At 41.2% G+C, this 8,128-nt stretch overlaps 2 pseudogenes; one reads left to right on the top strand and one right to left on the bottom strand.

The window, feature by feature from the left end:
* Positions 1-425: 425 nt before the first annotated feature.
* On the bottom strand, positions 426-544 carry LOC134938400 (5S ribosomal RNA; annotated as a pseudogene).
* Positions 545-3,278: 2,734 nt separating this feature from the next.
* On the top strand, positions 3,279-3,397 carry LOC134938975 (5S ribosomal RNA; annotated as a pseudogene).
* The last annotated feature ends 4,731 nt before the right edge of the window (positions 3,398-8,128 follow it).

Genomic DNA, 8,128 nt, shown 5'->3' on the forward strand with positions numbered 1-8,128 from the left:
TAAATAACAGCAGAAAAATGTATATTAAGAAATACTAATACAATAAAAAATTATTTTTTCTTATAAAAAAAATATTCTGTGTTATGGGTATTAGTTCCTTAAGGAATTAATGGGAATTGTATATATATATATATATATTAATTATTATATAGCTAAGTGATTTAACATGTGATGTTAGAGTTCCCTAATTTCTTAGTGAAATGAATCATATCTTATATAAGGATGGGCGTGTATACAGTTAATTTAGCATCGTGATTGTGAGATATCCCGCTTGTGACTTATAGTGCACTTATAAGCCCTATGTTAATAATAAATGAAAAATAAAAATAAGTAAACAAAGTCTTGTTATAGTGTTAAGTGTAGTAGCTGTGAACTCATACAGGCACGGAGTATATTCCCTTTTTTAGGCCTCTATTGATTCTCATTCTATACAGTACCTGATCTTCCCAGGTGGTCCCCCTCACTGGTACTGATCAGGCCCAACGCTGCTTGGCTTCCAAGATCAGATGTGTTTGGGCATTTCCAGCGTGGTTTGACTGTAACGACGTTGTGCCTTCTAGGTTGTTACTCCAACTGCGATATTATTTTGTATTTAAAAGCGTTATATGTTGATAAATTGTGATTACGTGGGAGAGGCAGAGTGAAGAGTGATGTATAGTGATTAGGGAGTAGTATCACGAGGAGGCAGGAGGGAGGGAATAAAAAAAAAGACTAGTTTAACAATGACCAATCCAAGAGATAAAGGTATTTTCTAACTTATCCCAACATGCTCTAATGGAACCCGAAATATCTCTTTTAGATAAAGGACTATCTTTCGCATCAACTGCAGGTCTCAACAAATTTGAAACATTCATCGATCTCATCAAATCTTTTAGGAAATTAACGTTAAAGAGACATTTCTTAAAGAAAGAAGATGCGGTAGTAGCCAAATACGAAAGCCGCTCTAAATCAGGCCTGAAGCCGACTTCAAAATATTACCCCCTAGAGTCAAAAGGAAGTAACATTAGTATGTTTTATGAACTAGTAAAGAAGGACCTGTGTGATATGGACAAGAGAAGATAAAAGAGAAGAATATTAGTAACAGAGAGTGAGGCCCTGAAAAATCTACAAAAAAACAAAGGGATTATCATAAAACAAGCTGACAAAGGGGGGAGGGGGGGCTGGTCATCATGGATCGGGACAAATATATCGCGGAGGCAGAAAGGCTACTTTTAGATGGACAATCATATACTAAATTAACAGAGGAGACCCGAAGGATGACTACATTGAAGAATTAAGGACACTCCTATTATATGGTCTAAGAACAGGTACCGTTACGAAAGAGGAGTACCAATTTTTAATAAAATCAGACCCCACTACCCCCATCTTTTACTTTTTAACAAAAATACATAAAAACTTGGATAACCCGCCCGGAAGACCAATTGTGGCGGGTATAGATTCACTCACCTCTAACTTATCAGAATACGCTGATGTCTTTTTAAAACCATATGTAAAGGATCTCCCCTCATACCTGAAAGATACAACATCAGTACTGAACCTTCTAAAAGATATTGAGTGGAAGGACTCATACATGTGGGTGACAATAGACGTTCAATTGCTCTATACATGTATTGAGCATGAGAAGGGAGTGACAGCTTGTAAGGAATTTTTGGATAATGATACAACACTAACAGCTAACCATAAGGATTTTATTTGTGACATCATGTATTTTATTCTTCATCACAATTATTTTTACATTTTTGGACCAGTTTTATCTACAGCGGTGTGGTACCGCGATGGGCACGATTTTCACTCCCAGTTTTGTAAATCTTTTTATGGGTTGTTGGGAGAAAGTTTTTATATATTACCATCACAATTTTAAGAGCAATATAATTTTTCATTGGAGGTATATAGATGATATTTTAATAATCTGGGATGGAGATATGGAACATTTTAACCAATTTTTTAAACATATTAGCATCAATACAATGAATCTCGCTTTTACATCCAACACAAACAGAGAGCACATTGAGTTCTTGGATTTGGTTCTTACAGGAGAAAATGGGAAAATTATTGCCAAAAATGTCATCAAACATGTAGATACTAACAGTTATCTTCACTACAAAAGTAGCCATCTTAGAAGTTGGAAGAACAACATCCCATTGTCCCAGTTCAGCAGAATTAAAAGAAACTGTAGTAAACCAGAGGACTGCCAGGAACAGATGGAAATGTACTGGGACAGGTTTAAACAGAAAGAATACCCGGATACCATTTTGAAAGAAGCCATCACCAGAACCAATGATGCTGAAAGATCAAGGTTGTTGGAATACAAAACAAGAGAGAAAACTAAAGATTCCACAGCATTTATAACAACTTTCAATCGGCACGAGAAATCTATTCGGGAATCATTTAGAAACCATTGGAGAATCTTACTTATGGATCCCATTCTTAAAGAAATCATCCCTCCTCATCCCGAAATAGTTTTTAAAAAATCACGGAACTTGAAGGATCTGTTAGCCCCAAGTATGCTGAAGACCAACCAAGAGAAAGACCACATATGGCCTAAATGTGTGGGTTCCTACAAATGCGGGCGATGCAACGTATGCAGGTACTTACATCCCAACAGAAAAACATTTACCGATATGGGAAAGGAAAAGGAATACAAAATTAAAGACTATATGAATTGCAATACCCAATCGGTCCTATACCTTCTGGAATGCAATTGCGGCAAACATATACATAGGAAAGACAAAGAGACCTTTGAAGTTAAGGATACAAGAGCACGTGAGAAACATCAAGAATAAAGTGGAGAGTCACGCTGTCTCCAAACACTTTATTTCTACGCATAACTCCAATCCAGAAGCCCTGACCTTTAAGGCTATCGAACTGGTGAAACTAGGAGACAGAGGAGGAGATCTCGCCAATAAATTATCATGTCGCGAGATGTTTTGGATATTCCAACTACAGACATTACAACCAAAAGGATTCAATGACAATTAAGAGATCGCCCCCTTTCTATAAAATACGGTATTTAACTTCTGAGTGTTCTCCCTGTCTCTCTCCCCCGCAAAGAAACCCCCACACCTTTACCCCCTCCCTTCCCTTTATACCCCCCTCCTCCCCACACTCCCCCTCACTATTTACCCACAAACTTCATACCCCTCCTCCCCCCCACTCCCTAATCACTATACATCACTCTTCACTCTGTCTCTCCCATGTAATCACAATTTATCACCATATAACGCTTTTAAATACAAAATAATATCGCGGTCGGAGTAACAACCTAGAAGGCACAACGTCGTTACAGTCAAACCATGCTGGAAATGCCCAAACACATCCGATCTTGGAAGCCAAGCAGCGTTGGGCCTGATCAGTACCAGTGAGGGGGACCACCTGGGAAGATCAGGTACTGTATAGAATGAGAATCAATAGAGGCCTAAGAAAGGGAATATACTCCATGCCTGTATGAGTTCACAGCTAGTACACTTAACCCTATAACAAGCCTTTGTTTACTTATTTTTATTTTTCATTTATTATTAACATAGGGCTTATAAGTGCACTATAAGTCACATGCGGGATATCTCACATTGACGATGCTAAATTAACTGTATACACGCCCATCCTTATATAAGATATGATTCATTTCACTAAGAAATTAGGGAACTCTAACATCACATGTTAAATCACTTAGCTATTTAATAATTAATATATATATATATATATATATATATATATATATATATATTCCAAAATGACCGGCACTCTGTCTCTATTACCAGCTGCCTCGGTGCCTTCCCTGGCTGCATGCCAATGTAAATCATTCAAAGACGGGTGGCACTCACGAGGACTTGTCACAGCGGAAAGAAAAAACGAGAGAGACTGAGCTCTGGTAACGTTTCAGCTATATTCTAGCTTTCGTCAGACCGAGAGCTAGAATATAGCTGAAACGTTACCAGAGCTCAGTCTCTCTCGTTTTTTCTTTCCGCTGTGACAAGTCCTCGTGAGTGCCACCCGTCTTTGAATGATTTATATATATATATATATATATATATATCCAATTCCCATTAATTCATTAAAGAACTAATACCCATAACACAGAATTTTTTTTTTATAAGAAAAAATAATTTTTAATTGTATTAGTATTTCTTAATATACATTTTTCTGCTGTTATTTATTATTATTTATATTAATCAGTATTATTCACTAATTGCTGCACACCTAAGATTAAGTAGATAAACTGTTTACAACTAATGATGTATTTCTGATACTCTCATTTACTTATTGTTTTTATAAGGAATTATTTCCATGGATATCTGGAGCACTCAAAATTTATCCAATGAGCTACTAGAAAATGGATGCCGCAACCTGGAAGATATGGACCTAATCCCATCAAAAATGTCCGCTGCTGCATGGACAAAACTAATCCAACTTTTTCCCTACAAACTAAAGCTGCCAGTAACTACCAATGAACACATAGACAGAGGACCACATGAACGGATAAAATCGCCGCGGGCGCAGGGGCGGAAGTAACCGGAAGTGGGCGGAAGTACCGCCAATTGACTGTATAAACGCTCCTGAAGTAACTTTAGGACTTTTAGCACACTCGTTTTTACTTGCTGGTACTTGCTTTTAACTCCTAATAACCTGGCAATGTCTAACCTGCATTTGTTAATGATTTTAAAGTAAATGATAGATAACTAGGTCATATGACTCCCTATGATGTCATAACCCTCCCACCAAGTACTATGGCTATAAATAGATATTCAGACTCATTCTGTCCCTACCCCTTGAAGAAGTCTCATTAGACGAAACGCGTTGGATGACCTGTACCTACCTCATTCTAAGATAAGGAAAATTTGGTTTTATTTACTTTTACTGTAGTTTGTACTTTCATTTAGTGATTTTAGTTCAGCTGTGTATTTATTGTTGTCCCATTTTTTATGTGTCTTTTATGTTCAATATTAAATAGAATTTTATTGTTACCATTGGCAATTGAAATTATTTTGATACCGTGGTCGCTACATATCCCTCATCCCTCCTGTTTCTCAAATAAATAAATAAATAAATAAATAAATAAATAAATAAGTAAATAAATAAATATATAACAGTGTGAAGAGATCTTGTGGCCAAAAAGTAGAATACTATTAGGCTACAAATTAGAGACTGAACAGTTACAGGTACACCACCGATAATCCGGCACCCTCGGTTCCAGCACTGTGCCAGATTATTGATTTTGATTGATTATTGGTGGTATCATTTACGGTGGTGTTGGCAGCATCCTGACCCCCCCTCTGCAGCCTAATTATATTGTCCCCTAAAGCCTAATTTCAGCCACGCAGCCTAATTTCCCACCTGCAGCCCATATCCCCGCTGCAGTCTAACTACCCGCTCACAGCCAGACTCCCCCACCCGCAGCCTAACTAACCTCCGGCTACTAATCTAAAACCTCCCTCAGCCTAACTAAGTCTCCTGCTGCTAATATAATACCTCCCCAGCCTATCTAAACACCTCCCACATCCTAACTTCCACCCACAGCATAAATTCCCCCGGTGCCGGATAATCGGTGGTGTACCTGTATGGAGTAACATAGGCTATGAATCATCTTGATATCATGTTAATTGGCTATAAACACACACACACACACACACACACACACACACACACACACACACACACACACACACACCACATATACACACACAATACATATGCACATATCACTCATCTATCTATAGTCTATATCTCTTCTATTAATAAAATCATTCATTTGTATGTATGAGGCACCATTTTTGAAATGGGAAGCCGTCTCTCCACTGCTGAACTCTGCAGAATGGCTGGCAGGGACTGGATCCTCTCGGATCCAGGTCTGCCGCCAGCCACCCTTCCTCCGCCAGGTCCCATCACCATGATGCCCACCGCATCGTGGCACCACATGTGCCCACTGGTCAGCAGATCCAGTGGATACACTGGTCCATTCACATCTGCAGGACTGACAGGGGTGTGCATTCATGTGGACTGAATGCACGCCCCTGTCATTGAAGTATAGGTGCCGCTTCCCCATACTTTTTCAATGGGCTTTTACAGCCCATGGCTTCGCCCTGCCCCCTGCCTGCCCCCCGCTACCCAAAATTTAGTTCCCGCTGCCTCCCACCCCAATATGCAGGGATTTTCACAGGGGGAAATTATTAAAATAATAAAAGAAGATATTTATCACAGAATCTGTGTTATAAATTTCTTCTTTGTACTTTTTTAATCATTATGACAGGGGAAGCATTGCCTCCCCGGACTGCACGCCCCTGACACATGGGTAATGGGGAAGGGGGTTTCAGAGGCACACATGGGTAATGGCAGATGCAGATCTACAATGAACCTAATCCCCATGGGGCACTCAAGTAACTTTATTTTAATGAGTCAATTTTTTAAACATAATGAATTAAGTTTTTCAAGTGTATGTGATGTGTTATAAAAATAAGGTTATTTTAGTGCTAGAATCATCACTCGTCTTGCTTGTGCATTTTAACTCCAAACAACAGATATTTGCCTCTTGTTATTATTTACTGTATGGTTATAGCTCGTCCCCAATAACACCATGACAACCAGGCTTCTAGAACAGCATAGCTGCTATTACAGCTTGTGTGTGTGTCGCTTAGTACAGTGGGAGCTACTGGAAGTTGCAGCTCTGTGATTTGCACTCTGTAAATAGCGTGAAAAGTTTATCCATTTTAAACCACCATTCCCGACAACCTGCAGAGAGTACCGTGAGGTGATTAATGAAGTGGGGGTGCTATGAGGTGATTATTGAAAGGGGGATGTCTGTGAGGTGATTACTGAAGGGTGTCGCTGTTAGGTGATTATGGAAGGGGGGAGTGCTGTGAGATGCAGTAGCCATTAAAGGTGCTGGAGGGGGGGGGGGGGGGTTGCTGTAACCAGACCTGACCCACAGACTCTTGCCCTGTCACCTACCACATTTGCCCCTGCACACTCTCTCACCCTGTGACCTGCTGCACATGTCCCACAGACTCTCGCCCCATCACCCACTTAGGGCCGGTTCTAGCTCTTGTGGCGCCCTGGTTGAAAATATGGGCGTGGCTTCATAAAGGGGCGTGATCAGTTATACCCCCTGTAGAGTTGTGCCCCGTTTGTGCCCCCAGTGTTATTGCCCCCAGTACAGTTGTGCCCCGTTTGTGCCCCCAGTGGTATTGCCCCCAGTGATATTGCCCCAGTACAGTTGTGCACTGTTTGTGTCCTCTAGTTGCGCCGCTTACAAAAACATAAATAAATTATTATTATTTTTTTTAAATTAATACTCACCATCTCTGCTCCTGATTCCCGACTGCTGCTGCCCGCTGCCCTCTGTCTCCGTCTCCGGCCGCCGGCGCCACTACTCTGATCTATGGGAGAGATATCATGACGTCTCTCCCATAGCACCACATAGACATTAGAGGTCAATCATGACCCCTAGTGTCTATGTGCCATACCACAATGCCATGCGGTGCATGATGATGTCATCACGCACCGCACAGCAGTGACAGCCAACACCGGGGTGCACCACCAGTAGCGGATCTTGCCACGGCGGCGGCGCCCTCCGGAAGGCGGCACCCCAGGAAAAAAATCACGTGTGCCCGTAGCAAGATCCGCTACTGCACCCACCACATCTGCTCATGCAGACTCTCTCACCATGCCAAACCTGACATGTCCCCGCAGACACAGGCTGCAGCCATTGCTCATGCCATTCCAACCCGTTGGTAAGAGTGAAAGAAAAATTGTGGTGATCTCCCATGGAACAACCTCACTGAAGAAGATAACAGCTGTTACCCAGACCTCATTGATGGTCTGAAGGGGCTCACTGTATGACCCATTTTCAAGGATTCCACACCACCACCCCGTTCTCTCCCATTTGCGCCTCCATGTCCTTGCAAGCGCAGTAAGGCTCTTTTGTCCATGTTGGTTGTTGCCCTAGTGTTGCTGGTTGTGAAGGTGCCCCCATAACAGTTCAAACTTCAGGGTTCCAAAAATGTAGGTCTGCCACTGGGTAATGGGGCAAATAATTATTCACCCGCCCGAGTCAGCAGCACTGCTGTTGATGGTCAAACTGCATTGGCGTTTCTATAATGGGTGCAGTGTGTGCGAGGCACACGGGCCCCCAGGT

The sequence above is a fragment of the Pseudophryne corroboree genome, chromosome 6, assembly GCF_028390025.1.
Source record: "Pseudophryne corroboree isolate aPseCor3 chromosome 6, aPseCor3.hap2, whole genome shotgun sequence".
Lineage (NCBI taxonomy): Eukaryota > Metazoa > Chordata > Amphibia > Anura > Myobatrachidae > Pseudophryne > Pseudophryne corroboree.